The sequence below is a fragment of the Manacus vitellinus genome, unplaced genomic scaffold (assembly GCF_001715985.3).
Source record: "Manacus vitellinus isolate BGI_N305 unplaced genomic scaffold, ASM171598v3 scaffold_1_pilon, whole genome shotgun sequence".
NCBI classification, from domain to species: domain Eukaryota; kingdom Metazoa; phylum Chordata; class Aves; order Passeriformes; family Pipridae; genus Manacus; species Manacus vitellinus.
Window position 1 is genome coordinate 34,996,389 of NW_021939396.1, and position 13,009 is coordinate 35,009,397.

The window sequence follows — 13,009 nt, forward strand, 5'->3', positions numbered from 1 at the left end:
CCCGTCTTTTCCCTCTCCCTCCCGGTCAGCGTAGGCAAAGTAGTAGCCATGTAAAGAAAATGTTCAAGAAACTGTGTCCTAAAACACTGTATGACACTATCTGGAAGGAGAAGGGGATTCCTTCTGTAGCCTGTAGTCTTGTCCTCGACTTTATTCTTTAAGGATTTTTTTTCCTGTGGTTTTCTCTTGCCACAGAATTAACCAGGCCTTGAAGATTTCTTCAACACTAGAGGCTGGCTGAATAGAAACAGAGTGTACACACAGGGACATCAGCAAACACAGTGCTTTATTACAGGGCTATTTACTAGTGGAACTATAGACAGATTAGCCACATTATTATTATATATCTGTTTAGTATCTTACAAATAAAAAAAACAATTGTCTGTCCAAGGCTGGTTTTTTTTTTTTTAATTTTCTGAATGAGTTGAAGTCTTTAACAAGAAATCCTTTTTTAACAGTTATATGTTTGAGTCAAAGTATCTCAGGGCACAAAGCCCAGCCGAAAGCCAACTTAAAAAAAATAATCTTTGTAAACGCTTTCATGACAGCGAACCATTAAATCTCCTGAGTAATGTAAGGAAGAGCTGGATCATGCATAGATTGCTCTTTACCCAGGATGCACTGTTGCCTGCAAGACTGAATAAAGAGACACACCTGCTAGCTAGCTGATAACACTCTGGGGTCATTTCATTGAAGAAACTGTCAACCAGGAGGTATTTAAATAAAGCCACAGATGAATTCATGACCTGCACTACTGAGACTAAAAAAAAGGTGTTAAAGCAAAAAGAGAATGCAGATAAATGCACATTCCTTTGTACTGCAACAAAACTTCCCTGTGTAAATCAACTGAATAGGAAAGAATGGTGAAAGAATGCGTTTCTCCATACAGTAGTGGGGAAGTGAGATGGTACAGCTGCACATCTGGCTACCAGCCAAAACAGTCGTGTGCCATGCTTGTTTGCCTGCTAGTGCTGCTTAGATTGGCAAATGCCCATGCAGTTTGAAGAGGGCAGGCGCGTTACTGGATGGCTGCCAGTAAGTGTGCGGGACTGATGCCACTGCTGGACGCCATAGCCTGGTAGGAATGAGGAATACAAAGGCATTCAATAATCTGAATGTCCCTTTGCTTCAAGAGAGTGATGCCAGGCAGCATTTAATGAGAGATTGCTTTGTTACAAAGTCCTCGACATCAAGTGGGCTGGTGAGCTCATTAACCTGACTGGAGCAAATAAAAAAGGCACACTCAGAAGACTCCCATGATAGCATACTCAATAGTGTAAGAGTCCTTTTGCTTCCTTTATGGTGATCCATTAGCAAGCAGCAGTGTAAACACCATAAAGCAAGCCAGTTTTCTGATTGTTCAACTAAAGTCTGTTTTCCCTTGGGGATTATGCCACCAGTTGATGCAGAGACATCCCCCCACCCTTGTTATCTATTACATAATGACCTTCTATGTAATGAAGGATTTCCCCATATTTCTTAGGAGTGCAACTGCAGCTAAGGAAACTACTGACAACTCACATCTCTAAAATGTGAAAGGCAATGATGTAGGGCACATCAGAAAACAAATAAACCACAAAGTGATGCCAAGGGGAATGGAAAATATGATTATGCTTATGTTTATACAATTTCAGTTAGAACTTATGAAAATGGTACATATCTTTCTGTGTTGTCTTTGTTCCTGTTTACACAGGGCTCTGTATCCTTGCTTACCTAACTTGGTTCTCTGCATTTTCCACAAATGCTGTTTGCCCTCAGGAAAATGCATTATAAAGTTGTGCTTCCAGAACATGTGCCTACCATGTATCCATTTGAAACACAGCCTTTTGCCGATTTACTAATCAAAAGGAAAAGAGGGAAGAAGCAAATCCCCAATGAATTTCCCCTTTCAAAACAAAGGGGAAGATTTCTTGCTGTAGTTATTCCATTTAATCCACTGGAGTGATGCTAGTGAAAACATTTTTTTCAGCACCTAAAAAGGTCACATTAAAATACCTGTGTTTAATCCCCAGGAACTGCAGAGGGCTATTGCTTACCCATAAGCACCCATCAAACAGTACTAGAAAAATAGCTAAACAAATGATTTTTTAATTTTTGGCAAGTAAGTGATCAGCATGGATCTGGTATACACTGGTAGTAATGATTTTTGATTATTCAACTGCTCAGTCAAGGTCTTATTACTCAAGTATCTGGCACAAAAAAAAAAAATTAAAAATCCCATTAGGCACTAATTAATATGCTTTTCGGAAGAATTACATACTAGTTAGAGTTAAAATGTATTCTGTTCTCAGTAATAAGATTGTTTTTAATTCTTTAACAAATTGCAGATATCTTTAATGATTTTCAAGGTGCTGCCACCAATCAAATTCCATTATAGGATCAATTTAAAGTTCCCAGGCAGTAATTACAGCACCACTGTTAGTATGTGAAATTGTGTAAAAAGTACCAAAGTAAATTATTAGTCTAACTTTTCCTAACTTTCTGTACTATATGACATAACAGTTAGCCTGAACTGTGTTTTGTCTTCAATGCTTAGACAGTATTTCACATTTGTCGTAAAAGATGTTTTTGCCTCTATTTTCACATGTTGCTGCCCACCCTCTCAGTAAACAAAATGCTGATTAACTGGAGTAAAAAATCTACAGCGGATTGCTGTGGTAGATCAGGTACAGACTCTTCCAACCCCTTCAGAAATTGTGAAAGAGAAGGTAGGGAAATGAACTTATAAGCTTTTTGTAGATTTTTTTCTCTTAACACTCAGAAGTCCCATATGGGACTGGATCCAGTGAAGGCCACCAAGACAGTCAATGGGCTGGAGCACATCATGTATGAGAAGGTGCTGAGAGAACTGTGTTTGTTCAGTCTCAAGATGAAAAGACTTTGGACAGATATTACTGCTGTCTAGAACTGCCTCATGGGAGAATGTAAGGAAGATGTAGCCAGCTTCTCCCAGAAGATGCACAGTAATAGTACAGGAGGAAGCAGACAGGCTGGAACATGGAGAATTCCTCTTGTATATGAGGGTAGATTTTGCATCTTTTTCACCACAATTGTGGCTATAAATTTTGGCAAGGTGTCCAGGAAGGTGGAATTGCTATCACTGTAAACATTAACAACTCAGCTAGAAAAGGCCATGAGCAAACTGATCTGATTGAACTTGCTTCAAACACAGGATTCAGTTGGGTGTCCTTCAGAACTCCTTCTCAGACCAAATTATTCCTTGGTTTTGGGGCTGGTCTGTGGGGAAGATTGGTCAGACACAAACTGAGATTCCAGTGAAGGACTGGCTGATATGCAGGATTGACCAGGAACAAAGAAAGATGGTACGACAGGGTTGCTGGGCTACATAAGTCTACAGAACTGCAGCTCTGAGTGGAGTATTTCACAGTGCAGTTCTATCTCTGGTAGCAAGTCCTTCACACTCATAAAAAAGGTCACTAAATGCAGGCAGCAATAGCACCTTGTCACTACAGTACCAAACACTTGCATATGAATTTTTTATTTGAATCATGCAACGCCTGATCCAAAGGCAGTCCTTGAACTGCAAACTCCCAGTGAGAGGACATTGCCAGTGATTTAACCTGACAGTGTGCTAAGATGAAAATCACTAGATCTACGAGCACTCATAATCAGGCCTTAAGCACAATGCTGGAAAAGAACAAAAGAACTGGAAATGTAAGAGACTCAGGGCCACCACTGTAACTTTGAACTGAACACTGTAGCAGAACGTAGCTCTTTTTCCTTTGAATGCAGCACCTTGGGCTGATACTGAGAACAGTAAAGAAAAGAGTATGATGAAGTTGGACTGACTGCTGATGGACTAGGAGAAGACAACAGGGAAGAAGTCAAGCTATCTCAGAAGCAGAGAGTTGCTCTGGGAACAGCTGCATGGTATGTGACCTGCAACAAAGCTTGAAAGCTAGGGAAGGCAAGAAAGAGAAGCTTTAAGAAAACCAATATGAAATCAATATATTAAATACTATGTGTGCAACCTCTAGCCCAGTAATAGAAAACAAATAGAGCATCAGGCATTATCACTTTTGTTAAGCAGATTAAAGGCAAATATTAAGCATAGCTAGATTAGATCCAAGATTATATATTTTTTTCTCCATTCTCTTAGTGCTGTTACATGAATCTCTCTCCTTTAAACTTGAACAAGGTTATGTTGCAAAGTACCTGTGCTGTTCCTCTGAAATTAACACAGATGTTTGTCTATGTCACAATAAAAATGGCAATCCTAATGGTAAAAGTCTGATTCACATACATGTTTTTGAAACTGCTTCAGACAGTCCTGATAGTAGAGAGGAAAATCCTCATTGCTGTAGTATATGTTGCTTTTAACTCCTTTGGTTGACTTTCCTTCTGCCTTCAAGTCACGTTTAATGACTTTGACCCTGCTAAGATAGGAGTGAAGAGGACTGCCTGTTTGGTTTAGAGCTGGACAAAGCATTTTGAGGAAAAAGAGGAAAGGATATACAGGAAGGTTCAAGAGTCATTGCAGCAGTGCAGAACTTGTTTCTCAAGTGTTTGATGGACCAGCACCAGTAAATAAGATAAAGAACTCTTTAACCCTTCTCATAGACTTTGATTCCTTTTTGTCCACTTTGTTTGCCTTGCCAACTAACATCACACATAAAGCAGTAAGAGCATTGCTATCTAGGAACATCCCAGAGCATTACCTGTGCTGGGCTGATGGGCACTGCTTTTTAAGCATTTTATTCTCCAAAAACCCCCAACTTTTAAAGTAGGCTATATGATTTGGTAGAGATTTATGATTAAATGTTCCTAGGATATCAACTCAACTCGCAGTTCTGCCATTATCCAAAGAATGGCCAGACTTCGTAAACAGTGTCTGCAAAGTAATAAATTATTCTCTTCAAAAGAAGTGAAACTTTCCTCTCTGTAAACCCTGTCTCCTGGGCAGAGGCAGTACAAGTTCATGGGAGATTTTCAGCCATCTTAGACTACTGGACCATATAATGTCAGCATTGACCAGTGCAAAGGACCTATCTAAAGATAGTGCATGGAGTTCAAAAAGGATCATGATATAATATCTTCCTGTACTGTAATACATTTGTCTCCTCAGCTTCATGCTCAATGCTTAAGGCATTCTTGTGCATTCTGTTTGTGTATGAGTTCCACTTTGGGAATTTATTAGAACTAGCTGGCCATTTGGTGCTAAAACCATGTAGGAACAGCAGCACTCCTCCACTTTACGGTGCTGTTTATTCTGAGGTTGCTACTTGTAGCAGGAATACATGCTGAATGGTGTAATGAGTAAAAGCAGCTTGAGCTCAGCCTATTTCAGTGAGCCGTGGTAGTGTCTGCCCATGTTAATGGGGAAGTTTCAGATAGGGTTTGGAGAAGTCCAGGAGAGTGCTACTACAAACACAACATGCATTTTGTATATGAACAGACCAACATTATTCTGATAAATATTTCCTCTGGCCCAGATGCACTGAACCATTGAAAAGACATAGTGTCAGCCGGTGGTTTCAGAAAAAACCCCTGTCCTCATCACAGTCAGGTTTTTTTTTTTGTTTGTTTGGTTGGGTGGCTGTTTTTTCATTGTGTTCTTTTTACAAGTGGAAAAAAGTGGCAACCTTGATTTTCCTAGACTTACAGTGCTGCAGAAGCTAGTGCAGTATCATATCATATTAAGATAGATGATAATTTTTCATTTCTCTGGCTCTTCTGACCGTTCTGATGCTTTAGTTGTTTATTCCTTTTGACCCCAAATATACAGACCCACTTCACAGAATCACAGAATAACAGAATATGCTGAATTGGAAGGGACCCACAAGGATCGAGTCCAACCCTCAGCCCCACACAGGTCCGGCCCCAAGAGTCACACCATGTGCCCGAGAGTATCATCCAAATGCTTCTTGAGCTCTGTCACGCTTGATGCTGTGACCACTTCCCTGGGGAGCCTGTTCCAGTGCCCAACCACCCTCTGGATGAAGAACCTTTTCCAACATCTAACCTAAACCTCCCCTGACACAACTTCAGACCATTCCTTCAGGTTCCATCACTGGTCAGCACAGAGAAGAGAGCAGTGCCTGTCCCTCCTCTTCCCCTCATGAGGAAGTTGTAACTACAATGAGGTCTCCCCTCAGTCTTCTCTTCTCCAGACTGAACAGACCAAGCGACCTCAGACACTCCTCATGTGGCTTCCCCTCAAGGCCCTAAACCATCTTCATTGCCCTCCTTTGGATACTCTCTAACAGCTTAATATCTTTCTTATATTGTGGCTCCCAAAACTGCAAACAGTATTCAAAGTGAGGTTGCACCAGGTCAGAGCAGAGCAGGACAATCACCTCCCTTGACCAGCTGGTGATGCTTTGCCTGATGCCCCCTCCCCCTGGGACACAGTTGGCCCTCCTGGCTTCCATGGCACTGCTGACTCACATTCAACTTGCCATCGACCAGGACCCCCAGGTCCCTTTCCATGGCACTACTTTCCAGCACCTCATTCCCTAGTATATTGTGGGTTGCCCATTCCAGGTGCGGAATCTGGCACTTTCCCTTGTTGAACTTTATATGGTTGTTGATTGCTCAGTCCTCTGATTTGTCAAGGTCTCTCTGCAGGGCCTCTCTGTCTTCGAGGGAGTCAACAGCACCTCCCAATTTTGTGTGATCTGCAAACATGTTTAGTGTCCCTTCCAGTCCCGTGTCCAAGTCCTTTACTAATATATTGAAGAGCACAGGGCCTAAGATGGAGCCCTGTGGAACCCCACTAGTGACAGGTTGCCAGTCTGATGTTACCCAATTCACTATTACTGTCTGTGCTTGACCTGTGAGCCAATTGCTCACCAACTGCATGATGTGTTTATCCAGCTGTGTGCTGGAAATTTTGTCCAGAAGGGTCCCATGAGAGACAATATTGAAATTTCACTGAAATCCAAAAAGATTACATTAACTGGCTTCCCTTGATCATCTAGGTGGGTTACCTTGTCATAAAAGGAAATTAGATTTGATAAACAGGACTTTCCTCTCATGAAGCTGTGCTGGCTATGACTGATGATAGTGCTGTATTTTAGGTGTTTTGCAATAATTCCCAGGATAAGCTTCTCTGTAACTTTACCAGGTACTGAATTGAGATTGACAGGCCTGTGGTTTCTGAGGTCCTCCTTCTTGCCCTTCTTGAAAACTGGGAAGCATTCACAAGCTTCCAGTCATCCGGGACCTTTGTGGATTCCCAAGACCACTCAACAATCATTGAAGAGGTTTTGTGATGATATCAGCCAGCTCTTTGAGGATTCTGGGAGGAATCCCATGAAGCACCATAAATTTGTAGGGATCCAGCTGGAGCAGCAGATCCCACACAATTTCAGGGTCAACAAGGAGTTGATCATTCTCATAGTCACAGTCCTCCAGCTCAGGGCACTGAGACGCCCTTGATCTGTCATCTGTATTCAAAGCAGAGGCAAAGACAGCGCTAAACACCTCTGTCTTGTATCTGTCCCTTGTTTGTGAAGTGACCATGACTTCCTGCTCCCAAAACCTCCAGACCCGCCATGAAGACCCTTGCACTCCCAATATTGAACCTTACAATCCCAAATGTTTAACCTTTTAGATTTCCCATGTGTGATATCCTAGAGCCTCCATCAACACTTGGGCCAATTCATATGAATCATGGAAGAAGGAAGGAGTATACTGTGCCTGTAAGAGCTTTTCACAGTTACTCAAGAGGTCTCTTGAAGGCAGGGTCTCTTGAAGTACAATAGATGGGTAGGACAGAGTGAGAGTCTGTATAGTGGCTGTAGTAATTCTTTTCTTTTTTTTTAAGTAATCAGTGATATTTTTATAAACCTGTGATTATTTAAAAGACCACATGAGCTGAGAAGTTATTTAATATATACATGACCTGTCTTGATAGTTAATTTCCAGATACACATTTCATAGATTTCAACTGAATTTTTTTCTTCATTGTATGTAAGTTTGCTTAAGATAATTAAATTTTGGGCAGAGTAGGACAATGTTCTGATAGAAGAGGATTTTTTTTTCCACCTACAATTTTGAATCTAGTAAGGTAAGCATTAGATATTTTTCTTTTGTACAGCATAAATTCTTTCTGCAGCAGGGCTGGGAGAAGAGACTGAATACAGATTAACAGCAATTCCTCAATTCTAAGTAGGCACCATAGGACAACTTTTTAAAACAGGGATCAAATAGGCAATTTTTGTCTTTTTCTTTAACTGTTATGCCATATGATTAAAAAGGGGGCAGAAGAGATAGGTCTCATAGTTTCCAATCACAGGAGAAGCCTAATTTTGACCTTTTTAATGACATTTATGGAAGGAAAATATTAAAACTATTTGTGACCTAGGATAACGTTCTCCCAGGTCTACATGGTAGTTAGCAGTCATGTCATGAAGCTGACTAATTTCTGGCAGCACAAAACACCTAGCACATGTGAACCTAACACCAAAATCTGTATTTTTCTGGTTTTAGTGTCTGTAGAATAGAAAGAGGCAGCAAATCTTCATTGATATGACCTCGATTCTTTTCTTCCTGTAGCTTTAACCAACGAAGAAAACTGGACCTCGTATGATTGCACCTTGTCTCACAGCCTCTGAGGAAAGAGGGGCCACTGATTATGCTTGCATGGGAAGGTACAGTGGGACACTGGGGCACAGTAAACTAGGAAAACCTGGGTGGTTTTTCATATCTGAAGAAGATAAGGTTAACCCATTTGCCTAATATTCATTTGGGGATTTTTTTTTTTGGACGATATGAAGAATAACACAACCTTCTACAGTATTTTGAATCTGGCCTGATGGCACTGATTAACATCTAAAGATGCTGGTTCATCTCACATGTTTGGCTGTATGTCTTATCCGGAGTTGTTCCTCCATACCTTGAAAAAACATTTTTGAAAACTCCTGGAAACATCAACTTTCATCCTCAGATAGGTCATTCTTGACTTTTTTAAATTCTTGTCATCTGCAAAGACAAGAGCAGCTGTCAATATGCTCTTTGAAGCAGTAAAACTTCTTCAAAGCCTTGCAAGTCAGTTCAAGAAAGCCTAGAAAATGACAATATTCCGATAATTATTTTCCCAGATCTGAAGATAATGGTCAAGACAGGCACAGAAGTGAATTTCTGCCTGGAAAATGTTGTTTGCCCACCTTTGTTCCCTTTTCCTAATGTCCTCAGATGACAGCAAGACAGGTATTGATGAAACAATCAGGGTCAGCACCAATAACAACAGGGCACTGTATTAAAGAATTCATAATAAAATTTTGGGTCTACATCTGTCTAAATACCAGGGATGAGCTTATTGTGCTCTTCCTCTTAAATCACAGATTTTTGTGATAAAGTTAATCAGTATCTAAATTTTGTGGGTTTTGTCACTTGGGCAAGCCATCCCTTGCCTGAAGTGGTGTGCTGTTTGAATCAAAAACTGAATGCAGATAACAAGGTTTGGTCCTTTGCTATTAAGGCAGCATTTAACAAAGCATAGGGTTCCCAAAAGCTGGCATAAAATACATATGAGGCAGTATTAAAAATAGACAGAAATGTAGGAGTGGTAACTATGAAATTAGCAAAAGAAAAAATAACTGCAAATAAAAATGTGCAATGTTACTTTTTTGGGGACTCTGCTGAACAAAGTGGGGAGGTTGAAGAAGCTGTATGTAGCTGTGAGTCAGGAGAAACAGCTGAATCCTGTAGCCAGGCTGCAGCCCCCACCCCCCTTTCCTGATATCCCACCTGTACCCACCACCAGCACAGCTCCTACTTTGACAAAGTGGGAAAATAGGTTTTACTGTCCCCAAACTACTCTGCTCGCCAATTGCCACCCAATTTTGAGGATCCTGGTTGCCTGGGAAACATAACAGGGTGTTGCTGTGGAAACTCAGCTTCACTGACCACTGGGTTTCCCTGCTGCCAGGCAAGGAGATGGGACTCTCCACATTTGTCTGTGCTAGCAAGTGGCAGGAGATAGCTTTGCCACCGGCGCTATCAATAAAGTTGCAAAACAGTGATAATAGGTTCTACTTTCACTTATTTAAGCCTACTCTGCTGTTGACTTTGGGAGGGAAAGAAAGATGAGGATAATCCATTTAGGTAATAGATTAGAGGAACAAGTCAGAGTAGGAGGAGGCATTTGTATATTTATTTGCGTCAGAAAAGTTTCTAAGACTTTTTGTGCACAAATTGCTTGGAAAAAATGAACTTGAAAGCCTCACAAAATGTACTATTTCACATTGCCTTAATGTAAGCTTTCTGAAGTTTATATAGCCCATCCTTTGCTATTAATGTTCCTGTGTAGTCAGTTGGCTTAAACTGTTCATCTCACAATGAACATATGCTGTCAGTAAAAGCAATAGTTGCTGCAGTGTGCATTAGTTCCTTGTTTCCAAGACTCCTGACAAGTAGAAATGGCATTGACCGTGTTTAACCCTGGTTCTGTATTTTGGGGCAAAAGGGGTTAAGAAATATCTGAAATAGAATGCTGTAGATTCCTCAATGGCCCCTGCTGGCTTTGAAAACAGAGCAATGGCTAATTTTTCTTTCTCTTTTAAGTAACAAATTGGAAAAAAAAGACTATTACAGCTCACATTGACATCAAGGAAATAATAATAATAATACTTTGCACTTATATGACAGCTTTTATCCCAAGGTTTCAAAGGATTTTTCAAACATTAATGGTGTACCACATTATTCTCTGTTGGCAATGAGGTCACATGGTGGTGTGGGAGCTGAGGAGACATAAGGCAATTTATAGGGTAGTGGGACACTAATGCAGAATTTAGGAAGCGATGCAACCTACTGACAACAGCTCTATGGCTAAATCTTGTTTAAGATAAAATAGCCTGTCTAATCTGTCACTGCCACAGTTTGCTACAGAAAGGGAGGAAATCTCCTCTGTAGCCCACTGACTCTACTGCAGATGCTACAGCAAAGGAAGCTGAGTTTAGGTTGGTTTAGCGGTATCTTGATCTATTTACTTCAGCAAATTCTCTTCTTGTTTGGTTTTTTTCCTGTTCTACAATACTAAAAAATACACGTAAAAATCTGTAGTTGTGTTATATCTACCTATGTTCATGGAAGAAAATAATAGATTAGAAATGCGGAATAACTTGAGTAATTGTCCTGCTCTTTTTACATTTTTGGAGCTCGAAAATGTTCTGTACTTAGACTTGCTCAAAGGGAGAAATTTTGGCAAGTCAGGGAAAATATCTCTCTTCTGCTCTTTTTTTTTTTTTTAATTACATACTGTTTTCTCACTGCAATAAATAATCACAAATTTGATATTTAAGTGAGGAAAGGAAAAAAAGGGTGATTGTTTTTCCACTGTAAAGGGGACATATGAGTAGCCCCCTTTTAAAAATACACCCGCATCCAATTTATAAACAGTCAGTGCTCTGGAGGCGTCTCTTAAGTGACCTTATGGATGTAGGGAATACTGTGTTATCCGAGGCTCACAGGAACCCTGCCTTATCTGTAACTAATATAAATCAGAGAAGCTCTGATGAAATCTATGGAGCTACATCAGTTTACACGGGCTGAAAATCGTGCTCAACTCTTCCCAGTCAAACAAAGGCACGCAATTCCCCATTTGCCTCAACAAAGGCAGATGCTCTACCTCCTTACCTGCTCCATTTACTTTAATGAGGTGTTCACAGCAAAGCGTAAATGGTACCATTTAGACGTCAACATTAAGCATGGTGATGTTTTAAGAGTAGCACTTAAGGAAATTAAATGCGTAATCTGAGCTAATGTGAATGGTGTATGACTGTTGTTAAATAAAGCTAAAATGGACAAACTAAAATTCTCTCAAGTGCCTCTAACGAAGGAATGTTGTTGGCTGTGTGAGTTACATACATGAAGCACAATCTTGGAATGCTGGAAATTTATCCATTCAGATTTTTAACTAGAAAATAGCTGATTAAGATGACTACATCTGTTCCATGGCACCGGCATCGTCTGTTACAACACTAGTATTTTATATGCAAAACGCTAAAGGTGGAGAAATACCCTATGTTAGGAAATCCAACCTTTGTGGGGGGACTGTGGCTGTTATGTATATACGAGGAGACAGGGAGCTGCTCTGTTTTGTCTCTGTCCACACATTACAAATATAAGTAGCAGAGGCATGATTCCATAGATTTACACCAGTGATGTAGGTGGCCTCATTGGTTGTGCTGGAATTATTCTAGATTTACTTTTGTGTGAAACCAGAATTGGGAATAGCTAATTTAGTTTAGCGTACTGAGATGAAATAGAAAGTGAAAATGTCATTCATTTATGTTTCTTCTTGTACCAAAAAAACGCTGGAGGCCTTGTAGGAATGGAAATATTAGTACAAACAATTGCTTGTATATATATATATATATATATATATAATGTTCACTATATTTGTTTTAAATCTGTTTTTAGGAACATGTTAAGCCTATGTTAAGGCATATAATTGATCACTGGCCTAATCATGTTTATGATATCCAGCTTCTGATTTTTCCTGTGTCTGTATATTAACCTGAAGACAAAGTAATAACCTTTACTAGACTCAACAGAGCCCTGTATTCATGGGGAAAGTATTATCACAGATAAAAAAGTATCGGATTTAAAATCATTTTTGGACCTTTCTACTGCCGTTAGGTTAAAAAAAAAGGAAAAGAAAAAGCAATGAATAAATTAATCCACATCTTAGTTCCAACAACCTAATTTCAATAGTATTGTAATAAAAGGACAAAGGTCATAGATTAAAGTATTGTAATGGAAATGCAAAATCTATATCTGCTCATAGGTAGTGAACTGTATTTTTAAAGATAGTACTACTTGTAATGATTTTAATTTGAGCCTAGTGTCACTAATAAGAAAATAGTATTTTTCATTCTGAATCAAGAACCAATGTTTACAAGTTTGGGTGTATATAAAGATAAATAAACAGTTAACAACTGCATCACGAATATCTGCATTGAGTTTTGGGTCAGCTGTAGTACAATTTATCTAATGCTCTTATCAAGAGATCCATTACAATTTAAACTTTTTTTACCTTCTC